At 38.4% G+C, this 21,538-nt stretch overlaps 1 pseudogene; it reads right to left on the reverse strand.

Moving 5' to 3' along the window:
• Window positions 1–2,665: 2,665 nt before the first annotated feature.
• Window positions 2,666–6,375, reverse strand: LOC143620766 (ethylene-responsive transcription factor 5-like; annotated as a pseudogene).
• Window positions 6,376–21,538: the final 15,163 nt, after the last annotated feature.

The raw sequence follows: 21,538 nt of genomic DNA on the forward strand, positions 1-21,538 counted from the left end.
CTCTCTCGGTGACAAAAGACAAAAGGGAAAGGAAGATCCAAGATATTCCTATTGTTCGTGATTTCCTTGATGTCTTTCCCGATGATGTTATCGGTCTTCCTCCCGTTCGTCCGATTGAATTCCAAATCGATCTTGTGCCCGGCGCGATGCCCGTGGCCAAGGCTCCTTATCGTCTAGCCCCGTCGGAAATGCAAGAACTATCAAACCAACTCGAAGAACTTTCCGATAAAGGCTTCATTCGTCCAAGCTCTCCTCCTTGGGGCGCTCCTGTTCTCTTCGTGAAAAAGAAGGATGGTTCGTTTCGTATGTGCATCGATTATCGAGAACTCAACAACCTTACTATTAAAAATCGTTATCCATTGCCACGTATCGACGACTTATTCGACCAACTTCAAGGCGCAACTTGTTTCTCCAAAATTGATCTTCGATCGAGTTATCATCAATTGCGTGTTCGCGAAGAAGACATTCCAAAAACCGCTTTCCGTACTCGATATGGACATTTCGAATTTTTGGTTATGCCCTTCGGGTTAACAAATGCACCCGCGGTGTTTATGGACCTCATTAACCGCATTTGTAAACAATTTCTTGATAAATTCGTTATTGTCTTTATTGATGACATCCTTATCTTCTCTAAATCCAAAGCCGAACATGAACATAATTTGCGTTCCATTCTCGAGCTCCTTAGAAACGAACAACTCTATGCCAAATTCTCCAAATGTGAATTTTGGCTCGAGGAAGTTCAATTTTTGGGACATATCGTAAACGACAAAGGTATTCATGTTGATCCTGCTAAAATTGAGGCTGTTAAGGATTGGAAAACTCCAACGACTCCCACGGAAATTCGATCCTTCCTCGGTTTGGCCGATATTATCGGCGTTTCATTCGGAATTTTTCCAAGATCTCTTTGCCTCTTACCTCTCTCACCCATAAGGGACAACCCTTCAATTGGGGTTCGAAGCAAGAGGAAGCCTTTTGTACTCTCAAGGACATGCTTTGCAATGCTCCTATTCTAACTCTTCCCGATGGAAACGACGATTTTGTTGTATTTTGTGATGCATCCCATCAAGGTCTTGGTTGTGTTCTCATGCAACGAGGTCAAGTCATCGCATACGCATCAAGGCAACTTTAGGTCAACAAGAAGAACTATACGACTCACGATCTCGAACTTGGTGCCGTCGTTTTCGCTCTCAAAATATGGAGACATTACCTTTATGGAACAAAATGTGTGGTTTTTACCGATCATAAAAGCCTTCAACACATTTTTGACCAAAAAGATCTCAACATGAGACAACGACGATGGGCAGAATTACTTAGTGATTACGACTGCGAGATTCGCTACCACCCCGGTAAAGCGAATGTTGTCGCCGACGCCCTAAGTCGAAAGGTTAATGTTAAATCCGTTCTGCTTCTAAGCGTCATTGTTCAAACCGATCTTCAAATTCGTATCCTTCAAGCTCAACGCACCTCCGTTGAGGAAGGTAACATGTATGACGAAATGTCATGTGGAGCCGAACTTCAACTCGAAACCAAACCCGATGGTCTTTTGTATTTTCTCAAACGTTTGTGGGTTCCCGATCGCGATGACCTTCGTACTTGTATTCTCGACGAAGCTCATAAATCGCACTATTCCGTTCATCCCGGTGCGGATAAGATGTACTTTGATCTTCGTGCTACCTTTTGGTGGCCGGGTATGAAAAAGGACGTAGCGTTGTTTGTATCTAAATGTCTTACTTGCTCGAAAGTCAAAGCCGAACATCAAAGACCTTTTGGTCTACTCGAGCAACCACCGATTCCCGTTTGGAAATGGGAAGACATTGCTATGGACTTTATCACCAAATTACCCAAAACCCAAAAAGGCAACGATAGCATTTGGGTGATCATCGATCGATTAACCAAATCTGCTCATTTCATTCCGATCCGCGAGAAGTATTCTGTCGAGCAGCTTGCTCAAATCTATGTTCGGGAAATCGTGTGCCGACACGGTTTGCCATTGTCTATCATCTCTGACCGCGATGCCTGTTTTACCTCTCATTTTTGGCGTTCACTTCAAGAAGCTTTGGGAACACGTCTCGATCTTAGCACCACTTATCATCCTCAAACGGACGGTCAATCCGAACGTACAATCCAAACAATCGAGGATATGCTACGAGCATGTGTTCTTGATTTCGGTGGGAATTGGGATTCTCATCTTCCGTTCATCGAGTTCTCCTACAACAATAGCTACCACTCTAGCATTGATGTGGCTCCTTTTCAAGCTCTTTACGGTCGTAAATGTCGTTCCCCGATTTGTTGGAACGAAATCGGTGAAGCTCAAATCACGGGACCCGAAATGGTCCAAGAAGCCACCGACGTCATTGATTAAATCCGTAAAAATCTCCTAACCGCTAGAAATCGTCAAAAGAGTTACGCCGACAAACGGCGAAAACCGATCGAATTTAATGTTGACGATCTTGTCCTTCTAAAAGTATCTCCTTGGAAGGGGGTAGTCCGTTTTGGAAAGAAGGGTAAACTAGTCCGTTTTGGAAAGAAGGGTAAACTACCTCTTCGTTTCGTTGGTCCTTTTAAAATTCTTGAGCGTGTTGGGAAAGTAGCGTATCGACTTGAACTACCGCAAGAACTTGCCGGTGTTCATCCGACATTTCATGTTTTTAATCTCAAAAAGTGCCTAGCCGAGGGTAATCTTCATATACCCCTCGATGAAGTTCATGTTGATGAGTCTATGATTATGGTTGAACGACCCGTTGAGATTATGGATCGCAACGAGAAGAAAACCAAACGTAGTCGTATTCGGTTAGTAAAAGTTTGTTGGGAATCACGGCGTAGCGCGGAGTTTACTTGGGAGCGAGAAGACGCAATGAAAGAGAAGTATCCACATTTGTTTGCATCGTCGTCTTCATCTTAATTTCGGGACGAATTTTCCTAAAGTAGGGAATACTGTGACATTCGTCAATTTCGGGTCACTTTTGTTATGTAAACCCGACCCGTTTGTAACCCGAACATTTCAAATATATAAAATATTGGATCTTGTCATTTAAAATATATAAAATATATAAAATATTGTTTTTTTATATTATGCATTGTTTGACCATTTAATCATACCCATTTTTATGCAAACCATAAAAGAATCTTTATACCCAACCCTTCACTCCTTCTCTATATATACACACCCATCTTCTTCATTTTACTCTTGCTACATCTCCAAAAAACTCTCTCAAACTCCATAGATTCAAGGTTGTTATTTCTTATGTATTTTTTGAAGTTTTGACTTCTCAAGTCAAACTAACTATAGTCTTTCATTCTAACTTGTTCATCTAACATTACTAACTCTTGAATATGGTGGTACAACATATATATAATAGACACCCCTTGTTTCCTTTATTTGTTACTTCACCGACTTTGGTTGGTTAAGTTTCGAATGTCATAAGGCAAGACTTCATGGAGGACTTCGTGTTCTTGATATATATTTACACACACATAACTTATTATACATATCACTTATGACTAACTTCTAACCCTTTAGTTTGTTCATCTTATTTACAAGTTCCATGGTGTGGGTTTGTATAAGACTAACCTCGGTTTAACCGAAACTTGTCCAAACCGGAAACCGAACTTTTGTTTACTAGTTTTGTTAAAATAGTTGTTTAAACATGTTTATTGCTAGATTTGAGTTTCAAAAATCATTTTTACAAGTTCTTTGATATTAAGCATATGGAATCCATCTATGAACTCGTTGGGAGATGGAAACCGAACTAAACCGAAACTTTTGCTTAAAAGACTTGTAGTTAACTTTTTTTTGTTGTAAAATTTAAGTTTTCTTCATTTATAAACCAATATACAAGTTCTATGATATTTGGGCATGTAGAAACCATCTATGAACTATTTGTGAGATGGAGACCGAACTATACCGACTTTTACTCGCTTAAGACACACAAGTGTGTTTTTAGTTATCAAGACTTGTATATTTCTTTAAAAAAAATAGTTTACAAACTGATTTTAATTATTTTTCTTAAGTACTTGGAATAGTTGGATCCAACTTGATCTCATAACATAGTTTGGACCGACAAAACCGAACACTCGCTTAACGTGCGTTGTTAGTTCTAAACAATAGATCTACGTACTTGGTTAAGTGTTAGTATGTTTTAATGAGTTATCTCATAACAATTAATATTTTGGAAAGTTGACTTTGGGTTCGACCATTTGTCAAGACCCGAACCGACAACCCGAACACTCGTTAAAAACCCGTTTTAGTATCTTTAGCCTAATGGAACTTGCATTTTAGCATTTTCCCCACCTTATTACTTAACATTGGTTAAGTAAATATTAAGGTTAGATACTTTAACCCGGTTTTGAGCAAACTTACATTTTTTAAAAGGGTTATTATTATAAATTCTTAAATAGTTACATTTTAAACCTTGAACTTTAATTGATTAGTTTTTGCAACAATTATTTTATTTAAATATCTTCAAGACAACCTTTCTAAATCCAAGACTTTCTTTTATTTAGGCTTCATACGTTAAACTCGTTGTTCCGGCAAATCTCCAAATAATCAATCTTTCAAGTTTATTACTTGAACGTGAGTAACTTCATACCCCGTTTTCTATCTTTTATTTTGGGGGTGACATTTCAACTTATCTAAACTAAATGTTTTATACTTGGGGTCTTAAACCACAAACGTTGTTGTATACCTTACTTGAATAATTGCTCGATTTGGTGTTCTATGCTTATTTGACTATGTGTTTATCGCTTTTGGATGGTGGAACTATAAATCCTAGACCATTTGGCAACCCCTCATGGCAAGGTGTCGTTAACGTAATGCAATTAACGATAACTATAAAATCCTAAATTTTTTGGCAACCCCTTATAGTTGGGTGTCGCTAACTTGTTAGCGATAACTATTTATCCAAGTTTATAGCTATTATTTATGGTTTTGTATACTAGTTTTGTGGCTTTTCATACTATATATCTATTGTTCAAACTTATGAATTGCTCACCAACCTTTGTGTTGATAAACTTTATTTTATGAAATGTTACAGGTTTGCATCTAGGTTGATTATGGAGTTCGGTGAAGAAAACGTCACAAATACCGTTAGGATATTAGCAAAACTGAACAATATTTGATTTGCTCTATTTTGTTATATTTTTTTGTATTTGAGTTATGAATATTTGGTTATGTGACATTTTCGATGATGTGAAATGAAATGAGTTTGTTAAATATTGTCGCTTTAAATAGTGTCATGCGCTTATGAGCAATCGTTGCACCCCGGCATGTTCCGCCGCCTTTGGTCGAGGTGTGACACCCGTTATCATCAACACAATCCCAAACCGCATTCCAACATGACGTCGTTAATGACACATCCGTAGATTCAGTCTTCTCTGTATCTACTTTCCCCTCTTCCACATCAACGTTAGCATCACTGATTATCGTTTTACAACCGTTACTTTCTCTCTCTCCCACATCAGCATCACTAACCACTTTTTTCCGGATGCTACTTTTTCTCTCTTTCACATCAGCATCTTTAACCAACCTTTTCTTGACCTTACTTTCTCTGTCTTCCATGTCAACATCTCTAGCCACCCTTTTTCGACTTTTACTCTTCGCCAACGGCATTTCCACTGTCTCGTTTAAATTACTAACTTCTAGTGGGAAGTTTAGTATCGCTTTACTCCCACAAAGCTTAAACGCGGCCCTATCATACGCCTTCCCTGCTTCAACCGCAGTATCAAACGTCCTGAGTCAAACTCTAGTTCCTTTCTTGTTTGGATCACGAATCTCGGCCGCAAACTTTCCCCAAGGGCGTTGCCTAACTCCTCTATAACGCCTCCTTTCACCACCCTCCACTTTCTCAGTTGAAATGTCTAGCGACGGGTTTGGTTCATGAAAACCAACATTTGAGTTGTGTAACTGCTATGATAACATGTTGAATTCGAATTGTTCATCGAAAAAAGATGATGAACAAGACGAAGGCGAACTAGTAGATGAAAATTGGTTGAATACAAAATCGGAATCGAGTGGGCTGCTCGAATCATTATCGGACATAATAGGGTATGTTTCTAGGAATGATATATCATCTATAAGTAAGTGTTGTCGAATTAAGTCTAGAGTTGAATATTCATCATGTGAAGCCATGGAATCAAAGATATATGGATTATTATTATTATTATTATTATTAGTTGACACTATGAATTGTTGAGTGGAAAAGAAGTGTTATATACAGTGGAAGAAATAATAAGAATGGATTCATGGATAGAATTTGAGGGTGGTTCCACGAGGGTGAGAGGAAGCATAGGTGACTATCACCAAAATTCAAAGATAATATTTACTTTTTTGTTTACATTTTATGACCCTAAAGTTTGCATGACCATCAATAATTTCGCCTAATACTTTAATTTTCTTACTAATTATCTATTATTGGACATTTGGACGAGGATCAACAAAACTTAGTTAATAGTTATATAACTTGATTATTAGGTCTATTTCATGTCATATAACTTGATTATTAGGTATATTTCATGTCAAATAAAAACTGAAAGTATCAACTCAAAAATTATTTGAAAAGGGGTTTTAGGTTTGGATTTTTTGCTTTCATTTTTGGACCCATAAAGCAGTTCGAACGCATGTGCAACCAGGTGAATGTCCATTTTAATATACATGCAATGCTTTGTAATATCGTTTCCAAGAAACAAAAATATGTAGATTTTTAAACACGCGATAAACATGCAATGTTATAGTTTAAACTAGTTAGGTTAGATGTATTTCAATTTTGTAAGTATTTCCAAACTATTTAATATAGTTTTTATCAACAAAGGTACAAACTAATGCTAATGTTTGATCAATAACAAGTGTATATGTGTGATGGACTACATAATACAATAGGATCCTATTCTAAAACTCTCTATTATAAGTTTTTAAAAATTCCTTGCTACAACATGTGTTAAAAGAGAAATCATGTCGCAAATTTTTCTCATGTTGGTACCATAATAAATGTTATGAAGTCAAGAAATTTTATGGGATCATTAATCGTTGTCTCTTCACTTGTCGTAAATAGTAACCCATCACATACAACATGATGATGAAAAAGGAATATCAAGATGCTTGTGATCACATTTGTGTCATGTTTATTCGTATGTTTCTATTCATGCTACGACAAAAGATTTTAATTACATTACACAAGACTCATGCCTCTTCAATACATTAATCACGTAATCTTTTTGCTAGTGATAAGAACATTGAGGACCAAATATGTAGTAAGTGTATAAATTAGCTTGGGCATAAAGTGAACAAGTGGAGAAAGCTTTTGTGATGATGGCTTATATAGTTATATTTTATATTTATATTTCATAATTTACACTTTATCTACTTTTTTCTACCTTCATAGTTCCTTCCAATCTGTTGACAAATAAAAAGGAACCATGTTTAACTTTATAGTAATGCAATGAAAGTAAAGGTGATCACTTAAGTCTAATAAAGGATCATGATGTAATACTATTTAATCGTGCATAAGATTATTTAAATAAAGTTGATGAATTATAAAGCACTTGATATAGCTTACTTTTAGAAACTTTATACATTATAATTACTTGGATTATCAACGGTAGTCGGTTTTAAGTTGAGAGAACGTTTTTGGATAGTTTTACATACCTTGGGATAATTTTCAGGAGGCCGGCTTTATGGACGGACGGGGCTGATCAGTTTTACACGTGTTAATACATGTGTTGGGGATATATATGTAGCCATATAAACGTCTCTTTTTCAAGATGCATACATATAAATAAAATAATATGCGATATTAAGACACTAAGCTACTTGTTGTCTGTTCAAAATGAAAATATATAAAAAAATTCGTCACCAACTTCACAACAACCTAGCCACCATTCGTCATATCTTATAAGCAACCGTTGATGTCTTTTATTTATTACATTAGTGATTTTAAATAATACATTTAATTATTAAATTCCTTGCTTATTTCATGATCAGGATATTGCAGATTGCATCGAAATACTACATTTGAATTCAAACCTGCACGAATATTATTATTCTATTATTATACCTTTATTTTCTAAGTATACCGACTATTTTCATAACCGGATCGGATATCGAACTGAACCGTCAACCATCAGTTCAACCGGTAGAATCGGTCGGACGGCCGAACTACTTTGGTCAAAAAAATGACGAGTCGAGCTAAAAAATGAATATTTTAAAAAAAATATATTTATTTTTCAAAAAAAACCGGTTCAACCAATCCGGTTTTCCGGTCTGGCCGGTTGAACCTGTTCAGACCGGTCGGTTCCGAACTATATAGAACCGCACTGGTCGGACCGGTTTGACCGGTCCGGTCCGGTCTCAACAACATTGAGTATACCTAAGACCAGCTCTAACAGTTTTTTGGTTCAAATCAATCACAATACTGCCACACTAGTTTTCTTAAAAACCATATTTTTTACTTCAACAATACACATTCTCAAACCATCTTTACTTTTTCACATCGTCACTTACTTTTACATTTATTTTAAATAAGAATTTCACAATATTATAAAATATTTAATTTTAATAATTGTTTTTGCTAGCACTTCTTGTAACGTTTTTTTTGTAAGACTCTTTGTAATGGTTAGGACTTCTTTTAACTTTTTTTTTCTAGAATTTCTTATCATGTTTTTTTCATTCGAATTAAGCCTTTTAAATAGACAATATAATCGTTAAAAAACTAGCCATTAAATAATCTAACCGTTAAACTATCTGTTAGGTAAAAACTAAACAAACAAAAACATACATCACTTTTGAAAAAAATATAAATATGGGTAGTGGTTTTTGATGATTTGAAAAAATCAAATCTCAAACCTTGGTTATTGGTACGAACCAATCACTCCAATGGTTTAAATGTTTTTTAAATTTGTTTGAACCAAGATAAACCAATCATTGGAGATGGTCTAAGAGAAAAAAGTACTTTAAGTTTAATGTATTTTAGAAATAATACATCTACCTAAAACTATAGCTTGATAGAAAACTAGTAAATCCGTCTGTTGTGGCATGTGAGAATTCGGTCGATCGGGTACATGAAATGACAAAGAAAATCTATAAATATAGTCGTAATTTATCCAAACTGCCATTGATACGTGTTCGCGTTCTTAGTTCACATAAACATCAAAATAGCGACATAAAATTAGAAACCAACTTGTGGCCTTTCATGTAGAAGTTTTCTTTTTTAATATTTTAGATGTGTTTTATATAATAACTTAAATAATTATGAAGTCTTATGCAAAACTCTAAAATTTTAAAGATAATAATGTGGTGTAAAGGTTCATGTGCATCTAAACGGCCCCCTTGCTAATAAATGGGTTCAGTTAGTTTTGGGTAAAACCCGTAAATCCTTTATATAAAACATATCAATTTCATATCAACATGACGAGTTGAGTGAATTTATGTATGAAGTAAACAAAAAGAAAGGCTATTCTCCATTTTCTTATATACCTATACTAAAATTATAAATCTTGAATATAAAATATATTTATGTAAACATAACTAAAGGAACAAAAAAGTATTCAAATATCAACCCACTCGTGTGCCTCGTTATCTGAAATAGACCATTTTGGTCGTATGCAATATAGTCATTCAAAACCATATATTCAACCATCAAATTTCATAGTTCAAAATCATTCCAAAACGTGGAAATTTATATTAGCCTTTTGTCGACATGTCCGAATGATATTGTATAATATTCAAATCGGTCTCGAGTTTCAAAAATGATAAAGACGGCGGGTTGACAATTATGTATGCGTTTGAATCGAATTCAAGCAGTATTTGATTTGTACATGAATTCTTTACATATTTTAAGTTATACAAATTCTAAAAGTTAAACCAACAAGATCACAATATACATTAATTGACTATATTGTAATAGGTTTATATGTGATATACTGATATGTGTGAATTGAAAACTTATTTGACGGTTTTAATTAATTCACATTTAATTTAAACAGAAAAATGTAAGAATCATATAAAGTATTTAATTTACATCAAAATAGAGGGTAATCGAGCAGATTTCTAAGCTAAAATATATTAAGCACATGCTTATGTTATACCATTTCTATTATTTTATTTTCTTATAAAAATAGTTATAGACGTTAAGGCATACAATAGAAACTCGATAAATTAATACTTGATTATTTAATAAACTCTCTAAGATAATATTTTTTGCCGGTCCCGACTCGGGGATATGGTGCTAAATTAATAATTCGCTAAAATTATAAGATAATAATTTTTTGATAATTTATTTAGACCCCATATAAAATATAAATTAATAATTCCTTATATATAGCATATTGCATGAATGATTTATGAAGGTTTCTTGAAAAATAACTCAATTATCTTTTGTTTTTTGTTGAAATCAATTTCCCCTTGAATCTCGTCTCTAATTTTCCTTAGCATGGTAAGACCTTCTGGTGTTGTTTTCTCATAGCTCAACAAGAAATTGTTCAATGTGATTGCCACTTTAATAGCTTCGCTTCGCAAAGGGGGCTCCATTGTAGAACTTTCATCATCTTCTTCATCGATATCATCTTTATTAATTCCAATAACGCTTTCAATAATTTCTTCATCAGTCAACAACTGTGCAACTACATTTTCTTCTGGTGAGTCAGAACATCTTCGACATCCATTGCATTGTGATAACCCAACTCTTCGACATCCATTGCATTGCGATAACCCAACTCTTCATCGATATCATCTTTATTAATTCCAATAACGCTATCAATAATTTCTTCATCGGTCAACAACTGTGCAACTACATTTTCTTCTGGGTGAGTCAGAACATATTTTTAATGTCTATAAGGTGATACATTGAACACAAGAAGCATAATAAGGTGAGAGATTGAATGTTTCTTTCAAATTGGGCCGTTCATTTGATTTACATGCATTAACGCCCTGCTTGCGGTGCGCACATATAATGTATATATGTGTGAACCCTTGGGTGGGCAAAAGTAAAATTGCACTAATTTTGACGTTATTTTACTAATCACGTGAAAATAACGTTAAAAGTGGCGGAAGGTTAATCAGGCATCATGTGGTGGCGTTGATAGCCGAAAGACAAGGGCACATGCACCAATCAGCCAGTGTCCCGATGATTGAGTGTTATGTGTCTTATGTCCAAGGCTTGATTCAAAACTACTATCGAGCCGGGGGTCTCACCGGAAGTAGTCTCTCTATCCCTATGGGATAGAGGTAAGGCTGTCTACATCTTACCCTCCTCAGACCCTACCATAGCATTGCTATTGGTGGGATATACTGAGTACGATGATGATGATTTGATTTACATGCATTGTATACAATAATTAAGTGGAAGCTTGAAAGGTGTTTGTAAACTAAGTATTCTACTATAAATTAATAAAATATTATTAAATATATAAATTAATAATTATTAATTTATCGATTAATTAATAACTTTTTTAATTAATAAATTTTGGTGGTCCCAAGTGTATTATTTTATAGAGTTTCTACCGTATACCACATATAATATTCGTTATGTATTATTATATTATCGATAATTTTACTTATGGCGAATATCGACTTTTGTTTTTGTATTTACTAATTATTTAAAAACATATATAAATCGTCATATAAACTTATAATTGTTAGAACAGATAAGTAAAAAATTTAATTATCAAATAATTTTACATTTATATTAGTTAATTAAATGTTTAAGCTAGTAGCTAGATCGCTAATCTTACTTTGGCTTTAATATGATTTGTTAACTTTTGTTATAAGCTAAAATAAGAACTTCAACAAATAAATAAATTCATTGATCACTTTACTTAAATGCCTAAGCTAGTAGCTAGATCGTTAATCTTACTTTAGCTTTTTATAATTTTGAATTCTTAAATATACTTTCTTTTCTATTTTGATTTTTTTAATAGATTTTGATTCAAATAAACTTAGGCCCCGTTTGTTTTTTTAGAGATTTAAGTCTGAATCTGAATACCATATTTGAATGTTAAGAGGTGGTTCAAATGTCTGAAATCTAAATCATTAAGGGTGGAGGCTAGAGACGAACCTCTAGTCGTCGGAGATGGAGCCTAGTCTCCGGGTTAGAAGTTAATGGAGGCCGGAGACAAACGTATGTTTTTTTTGGTTAAGAGGTTTTCGGACCCACTAAAAGCTCTTACTGGTTCAGATGCTATTAAGACGCTGAACCTCTTAATGCCAGAAAAAAACAAACAGCCCCACGTCTGATTACGTCTGACCGAATCAGACGTTTTCCTCTATTCAGAGAAAAGAGGCAAAAACAAGCAGGGCTTTAGTTGAATTTGGTTGTGCGGCCCTTATTCAAGTCGAATTCAGTTTTAAGATTTCAAGTTTGATCAACCAAAATTCGACTCAATAAATACTCATACGTACAAAATTATAGTGACTAAAATTAGTAAAAATAAAACAAAAGGAAAACATAGATTTCTCCCCAACCGAAAGATAAATAAATCACACTTGATCTCATGATCTAGTGAGCACGGTTCGATTCGGTTCGGTTTTTGGGTGACACCGAAACCGAAAATTCGGTTTTTTCATATATACAAACCGTTCGGTTTCGGTTTTTCGGTTTTCGGTATTTCGGTTTCGGTTCGGTTCTATTCGTTTTTTTTGTTCTATTAATTGTTTTATGCGACTACTTCCTACGTACAAAAATACATATTAAGATTTACTATTCCTTTCACAAACTCTAATTTCTCTTACAAATCTATTGAACCAACAAACTCCTAATTTGTTTCGGTTGTTGTCGCATATGGCTTAGTATAAATATATTAACAATCATTTAAATTATTTATTTTAATATTTAAAGTTAATCGGTTCGGTTCGGTTTTTTTTGGTATTTTTGAAATGGGTTATCGAACCGAAACCGAAATTTCGGTTTTTCAGAAAAACCAAAAATAAACCGTCGGTTAATGCTTCGGTTCGGTTTTTTCGATTAATTCGGTTTCGGTTCGGTATTTTCGGTTTTTTGCTCACCCCTATCATGATCTTATAATTACATTTCTCGTATTAAAACAATAACAAGTTTATTAATATTTTTAATAATCTACTTATCCACGACTATTATATATGTCAAAATTTAATGTTTCTTATGATGAGTATAATAAGCATCTCTTGTAGAAAATAAAATTGTACCTAAAAAATAAAAGGAAAAACATTAAAAACAAAAGGAAAACATATATATATATATATATATATATATATATATATATATATGAAGAATGTGACCTATGACTCACATTAAGCAAAAGTTATAGATAAATTTGGAAAAGACCTATGACTCACATTAAGCAAAAGTTATAGATAAATTTGGAAAAATATGTGCCGAATCTTGGCAATCGCCATCGGGTGCACCTCGGTCAGGTGCACACCGTGCCTCTCAAGGACACGGTAAACAAACTTTGTCAATGGGAACCTAAGATTCCCATAGACAAAGAATGCAGCATATACCCCGATCTTGCCTCGGGGGGCATCATACACCGTCTGATGGGGTTAAGGAAACTCAGGCTCGAGAGACTCGAGCATGAACTTCCTGACGACGTACTGATACAGATCGACAGGCAGAGCACACTGGCACTCGCCAGCAGTACTCTTGTCATCGGCTGTAGATTCGAGATCACGAGACGACATCTTGCAGATATGAGACAAAGATGAAGAATGTGACCTATGACTCACATTAAGCAAAAGTTATAGATAAATTTGGAAAAATATGTGCCGAATCTTGGCAATCGCCATCGGGTGCACCTCGGTCAGGTGCACACCGTGCCTCTCAAGGACACGGTAAACAAACTTTGTCAATGGGAACCTAAGATTCCCATAGACAAAGAATGCAGCATATACCCCGATCTTGCCTCGGGGGGCATCATACACCGTCTGATGGGGTTAAGGAAACTCAGGCTCGAGAGACTCGAGCATGAACTTCCTGACGACGTACTGATACAGATCGACAGGCAGAGCACACTGGCACTCGCCAGCAGTACTCTTGTCATCGGCTGTAGATTCGAGATCACGAGACGACATCTTGCAGATATGAAAGAAGAAAACGATTTCAAGGGAATGCTCGACTGAAAAGATGAGTATTCGCCGGAAATCGTTTTGAAGATAAAGAGAAGAGTGAAAGTGTGGATTACAAAGAACCATCTCCCCCTTTATATACTAATCGCAATTAATGCGATGCATTTAATGCGGAAGAGAGAGAAATCGAAGGTGCAATGAAACTATGACACGTGGCAAAAAGCAAGCTGGCAACAGCTGTTGAAAGGACGCGTACCATTAATTTCGCGGCCACGCGCCCGAAAAATCGCGCCCACGCGCCTGAAAAAGCGTCTGGAATGACCATGTACTGTCACGTCACCATAACTTCCTGCACGTCCTGACACAGTCAGAAGAAACCGTCGCACGACGTTTCAGAGGTTTGGACTGTTCTTATCCTTTCACCAACTCTCCGAATTTCAAAAATTCAAAAAGATTCAAAAGTAAGCGGGAAAATACCCCTTACCTTGGCAACCAAGTAACCATAAGAAGGGTGCGGGTACAGTGTTAAGGCAAAACCCTTCACATACTTAGCACCTGCAGGGAATTGAAGCCAAGAATACCTCGGCAACCAAGTAACTATAAGACGGGTGCGGATACAGTGTTAAGGCAAAACCCTTCACATACCTAGCACCCGCAGGGAATTGAAGCCAAGAATACATTGGCAACCAAGTAACCGTAAGACGGATGCGGGTACAGTGTAAAGGCAAAACCCTTCACATACCTAGCACCCGCAGGGAATTGAAGCCAATAATACCTCGGCAACCAAGTAACTATAAGACGGGTGCGGGTACAGTGTTAAGGCAAAACCCTTCACATACCTAGCACCCGCAGGGAATGGACGCCAGGAATACCTTGGAAGTAAAGTAACCGTAAGACGAGCGCGGGTACAGTGTTAAGGCAAAACCCTTCACATACCTAGCGCTCAGCAGGGAATTGAAACCAAGAAGGATCTTCTGGGCAATGCTTGCGGAAACGGGAATAGCATCCCCGCATAGCGGGAACGTCGAGAACTACATTGTTTGAAGCTCCAGGATGGAATTTGTGGTTTTAACATAATTGATCACTATGTTCAAAACTACCAAAACCTCATGGAGAATCCACAAGTGGGACTCAACGCTCCTGACTTGCGAGGAGGTTACAGACCTACCCGCATCATACCCAAAGATCAAGCAGGAAACTCGGGAATTTCTGCAAGTGACAAGGACTTCCGCGGGAAGAATCCCCATGGAAAACCTTAAAAAACCCTTTTCAAAACCCTTTGCTTAAGTCCAAAAGTTCACCTCACTTTATTAAACATTCATGAGAAGAACATTGGACTGGGGGGACTTGAAGAGGTAGGTCCCAGCAGAGCCCAGTTGGACCCGCAAGACTCACCTTGAAGAGGGACGTCTGCGCAGAAACCAACTGGATCCGCAGGACCCACCATGCTCAGAGACGTGACGTCCTTACGCGCAGTACGCAAGCTGTTCCCGCAGGAAATGCCTCCCAATGGTGAAGGACTCTGCCTGTTCCCGCAGTTGCGGATACAAGCCATAAGGGAAGGCCACCCGCGCAGCAAGGCTACACGCACAAGACACTTAGCTCTCAATCACTCAGTGTCACCTGAAGGAATGAGCAAAGCCGGGAACAATCCCGCACAAGGGCGGGAGGAGGAATACTCCCGCCCAAGTAAGCCAGTCCGTACTATACGGGAAGATCTTCTGTACTGTACCTGACGAGGTAAGGGCAAAAGATCTGACTAAAGATACGACAACTTATTGACAACAGTATGGCGAGCAGCATGCTCCTGTACTGTATGTCACTATTAGCCGCTGCCTACTCACCAACTCCTGTCATACCACGTGCATAGCCGGCAGTTGGTGGAAAAGGAATAGTACACAGCAGGCCTGGTCACTATCAGCCGCTGCCTACCCACCAACTACCAGCAGGGCACGTGCGTAGGCCACAGTTGGTAGAACAGGAATACTATTCAGCAGGCCACACCTCCTTGGAAACCTACCTTCGGCTATAAATACCACAAATGGTATGATCATCTCATCTTATCATATCTTATCACATTATCATCATATTATACGTGATATCTGCTCTAGCAATCTCTTAATATACATTTATATTTAAAGAGCAATCTATGTGACATCTGCCCCGATCCGACCCGACCCAGGTACCCGTTTCTCTTATCCGATCTCTTCCTGTTATGACTTAATATTTATTTATACTTATATTTTACTTTTTAATAATAATAATATATTTTCCTTCCCGCCTCTTTCTCTCTTTTCCTTCCCGCCTCTTTCTCTCTCTTTCTTTCCGCCGTCCCGCCTTCTTTTCTCTCTTGTCGCTATCCCGCCCTTCTGCTTAACCCTTAAGCCTTGAACCCCTTTTCGCTTAACTCTTTGTCCTTTGTTTATTCCCGCCTAAGGTTGTCTGCGCAGTTCCACGCGCCAGACTCCTTACAAGGAAGCCTGCGTGAAGACCATCTGTTGCTGCGATACGCGAGGCGAACTGTCCCCGCAGCGCGCTAAGGATTATAGTTCTTCCCGCGACGCGCTTAGAATTATAGTTCTTTCCGCGGCGCGCAAAGGTTGGTTTTGTCTGCCTTCGAGCTCGCGCGCTCGAGCCTTCTCGCGCTAAACCCCTTTGAGTCTTTTCTTCTGTTTAATCCAGCTGTTTACTTTTGTGATGTCTTATCTTCTGTGCTGTTGACCTGACCTATCTTATGTCTGAAAAGCTACTTTCGGCGCAGCATGCGCACCAACCCCATTGGTTGACAGAAAAAAAGTGACTGACATTATCTTTTGAGATCTGCTTTTCCATGCTTTGACCAATACCTTTATCTGACCCTCCCATGCCTGTTTACTGTTCCCTGTCAGCTTTCTCTTGTCCCCTGCAGCTGCCATATCTTTTGATATCTTTTGCTTTTGGAACCTTTTTGCTTTTGTTATCTTTTGCTTGATCTTGTCGAAGATCTTTTCCTCTTTTCTAGGGATTGTGTTCCCTAGGGTTTCCCTATAAATAATAATGCTACTTTCTTAACACTACACACACAAACACTTATTATCTTTCTCTTCCTTTGCTCTCTGCCGTTGTCCTTCAGCCGTCTCCTCTCTCTGCCTTCGTCTTCTCTCCTGTTCTGCCCTGATTTCCGGTAATATATAATATATAATATATAATAATTTACTTATTAATTATGCTAACTTATAATCAAGACTTAAAACAAATCATTAAAACGATAATCTTTAATTATAGGATAACTTTGCTTGATAAGAGTTGGTTCTTGCTTTATCTTACACCGCACCGTTTATCAAGTGAGTAATCTCGTACCTAATCCCTTTTTATCTTTAATGTTTTGGGATGTTCATGTGTTCATACAAACTTAGAGTCTTAAACTTGCTTATGAACTTTAGTCGCGCAGTATCCCATGTGTTGAGGACGTTTACTTGGCTGTTTATTTGTATGTGTGTATCATTAACCGCTTTGTTCGGCCTATTCCGCAGTTTTCATGGATCCATTAGATGAACACGGGAGACCTATCGTTTACGGTTTTCTTTGTTTACACTTGCACAGATGTTTTCTTGTTTTTGTGCTCATTTGGGAGCACGGATTGAACTATGAACTATGATCTATTTAGGCTTGATCACAATCTGATTACACCCTTGTTAAACACCAGACATACACGTGTTGCGCGCAGTGATTATTGTTATCTATTATTATCTATTAAACTTGATTTCTCACCAACACGCAAGTGTTTGACGTTTTATTTTAACACATGTTCAGGTTTGCTGTAGCTACATTTGGAGCTTGTGGACACGTAGGACGTTTTTACTTTTGGACCTAGATTAAAATGTATCAAGACAAGTTATTGTTGTTCGAATATTTTGCCTTATAATATATTGATTTATGTTGATTTATATCTTGTGTTTACGTTGCGCGTGCGTGAATGAATATATTTATTAAATATTGACACCCAATAGTGTCACGAGTAATGAAACAATATGTGGCGCCCCGATGTATAATCCGCCTTTGGTCGGGGTGTTACAGATTGGTATCAGAGCTCGTTGACTTTAGGATAGGTGGTTAGACGTAACGGCCTAGCATACCTAAGAGTCCCCTCTCGCGCATGAGAGAAATCTCAAGTTTACGCGCTTATTGTTAATTACTCGTTATTTATAAGTATGCTTGCGCAGACGCAGCGTATGATTTCACGCTCTTTCGATTTTTGTTGTTGAATTTCGATGTTTACTTACATATTCGTTTGTGGGGATTGAAAATCCGAAAAGTCATGGTGATACATGAATAGTTGATTTTCAAATTCCATTTACGATTATGTTCTGAGGTTGGAGACTTGAAAAGTCATGGTGATGCATGAATTGTCAACCTCCAATACTCATTTTCTTGTATATTTTATATTGAGGATTGAAAAGTCATGGTGATACATGAATCGTCAATCTCCAATACTCGTTTACTCGTTATTTTAAATTGAAAATTCGGAAAGTCATGGTGATACATGAATTGTCGATTCTCGATTCGAATTTGTTACCTGTGTTAAGTTTGCATTCAAATTCATGTTTTACTTTAACTGTTGATGGTATCTAACCCCGCGAAACCAAGCTTTATAAGATTATACTTTGCGCTAAGATATTAACAAAACTAAAACTTTTATAGAATGCCTCCGCTATCAGCTCGTTATCAAAGGAGAGAAGCCTCGTGCAGGCGTAGACAGCAACGTTCCCAGGAAATGGCCGCCGCAATAGCCCAAGCTTTGAGCCAAAACAATACCAACACCTCCGGATACAACATTAAGTCTTTTAATGCGGGTAACCCTCCGAAATTCACCGGACTTGAAGGAGCCACCGTGATGCTCCAATGGCTCGAAAAGATTGAAAACACTTTCCTCCACACCCAATGCCCTCCAGACCGACGAACCCTATATGCCTCTAGTGTCCTGGAATCAAGGGCGCTCACTTGGTGGAATGGAGTAGCTCATGCGCGTGGCGCAGAAGCTGCTTCCAGCATGCTCTGGGAGGAATTTAAGGATCTCTTGACGCGAGAATTCTGCCCTCCCAACGAAGTTAAGCGCCTGGATGAAGAATTTTGGAATCTTAAGCAGTACAGTGGCGAAGCGCGCGAGTACGCGACGCGCTTCCATGAACTAAGTTTGCTTGTCCCTCACCTAGTTACCCCTTTCCGCCGAGCTATCGAGAAGTTCCTTGGGGGTCTCCCCATGGAAATTCAAGATTCTGTATGGGCCAGAAACCCACTAACCCTCTCTGACGCCATCGAGTTGGCCGCTGTGCTCAGCGACAACCATGTCAGAGCAGGAACCCTGTTCCTGCGGGGAACTGAGAAGACCAAACCTACCAAATCTGCCCCTGAACCAACAGAAACCAAACCTGAACCCTCACACCATAACAACCCGAAGCGTAGGCGCAGACAAGTTTACGCGCTTACCAACCCGCCCATTGTCCAGCAATCCACCTACCAACCTCCAGTTTACGCGCCTAACCCACTGTCAGCCTACCCAACCCCTCTATAGTCCACAACTATGCCTTAACCAATCCAGCACTCCCTGCCCCGCCAACTAAGAAACCCTACACAGGAAACCAACCCTTTTGCCCAACCTGTAGACTTCATCACCCACCTCAAGTCCCGTGTCGACAATGTAACCGATGTGGCCGCGCTGGTCACTCTGCCGAGTTCTGTAGAGTCCCTCCCTCCAACCCAATGGCACAAACACCACCAGCCTACCTGCAAAACCCTCAACCAACTTACCATACTCCACGACCCAGGTCGTGCTTTAACTGCGGTGATCCTAGTCATTTCCGGAACGCGTGCCCGAGGCTACAAGTGCAAATTACACAAGCAAATCCGGTTAACCAAATTTCCAACCAAGCGACGCGCGGCCGAGCTTTTAACATAACCGCGCACCAAGCGCAAGCGAATAATGACGTAGTTAATGGTACATTTTTACTTAACGGACAATATGCATCTATACTTTTCGATACTGGCGCCGATAGAAGTTTTATCTCTCGCGCTTTTGAGCAGAAGCTTGCGCAACCGCGCATTAACTTAAATGAAAACTTTTCAGTTGAATTGGCTAATGGTGAAACTATTTTAATAAACTCTGTGATCAAGGATTGCACGCTTAACCTTAACGAAAACGATTTTCTAATCGACCTCATCCCCATGCCCCTTGGAAGTTTTGATGTTATCATTGGTATGGACTGGCTCTCGAAGAATCGCGCCGAAGTTATTTGCGCCAAGAAGTTGATCGCATTCCTCGAGAAAATGGTGATCTTCATATCTATGGCGAGAAACCCTCCCGCGGACTTAAGCTTATGTCCTGCGCTGAAGCCCAAAGGCTTATGCGGAAGAAATGTGTTGCATTTTTAGCCCATGTGGTTAAACCCGATGAAGGAAAGAAGAAACTTCGCGATATCCCTGTTGTGCGTGACTTCCCTGAAGTTTTTCCCGATGATCTTCCTGGCATCCCTCCCGCTCGTGAAGTCGAGTTTCGTGTTGATCTTGTCCCTGGTGCTTCCCCCGTAGCCAAATCTCCTTATCGTCTTGCACCCGCCGAAATGCAAGAATTGGCAAGCCAACTTCAAGAGTTGACCGCTAAAGGATTCATTCGCCCTAGATCTTCGCCCTGGGGTGCTCCGGTGTTGTTCGTTAAAAAGAAAGATGGTTCGTTTCGCATGTGTATTGATTATCGCGAGTTGAACAAACTCACCATTAAAAACCGGTATCCCTTACCGCGTATTGACGACCTCTTTGATCAACTCCAAGGTGCCTCTTGTTTCTCCAAGATCGATCTCCGTTCTGGTTATCATCAGTTGCGCATCCGCGAAGAGGATATTCCCAAGACTGCTTTTCGAACTCGTTATGGCCACTTTGAATTCTTGGTCATGTCCTTCGGTTTAACCAACGCACCCGCCGTTTTCATGGATCTAATGAATCGGGTGTGTAGGCCTTTCTTGGATAAATTTGTGATCGTGTTTATCGATGATATTCTGGTGTATTCTAAGACCAAGGCCGAGCATGAGCAACATCTTCGGTTGGTATTGCAAAAGCTTCGAACTGAGCAACTCTATGCTAAGCTTTCCAAGTGTGAATTTTGGTCTGATGAAGTACAGTTTCTTGGTCATGTTGTAAACAAGATGGGTATTCATGTCGACCCATCCAAGATTGAAGCAATCAAGAACTGGATTACGCCATCTACTCCTACCGAAATCCGTTCCTTTTTGGGCTTAGCTGGTTACTACCGGCGATTTATTTCGAACTTCTCAAAGATCGCATTGCCTTTAACAGCTCTAACGCACAAAGGCAAACCGTATATTTGGGGCTCGAAGCAAGAAGAAGCCTTTCTGACGCTCAAGCGTTTGTTGTGTGAAGCTCCTGTTCTTGCGCTACCTGAGGGTAATGATGATTTTGTCGTGTATTGCGATGCATCCAACCAAGGTCTCGGTTGTGTTCTTATGCAACGAGGAAAGG

The sequence above is a fragment of the Bidens hawaiensis genome, unplaced genomic scaffold (assembly GCF_021521415.1).
Source record: "Bidens hawaiensis isolate Kalapana, Puna unplaced genomic scaffold, B.hawaiensis_p1.1 tig00002631_1, whole genome shotgun sequence".
Classification (NCBI taxonomy): Eukaryota; Viridiplantae; Streptophyta; class Magnoliopsida; order Asterales; family Asteraceae; genus Bidens; species Bidens hawaiensis.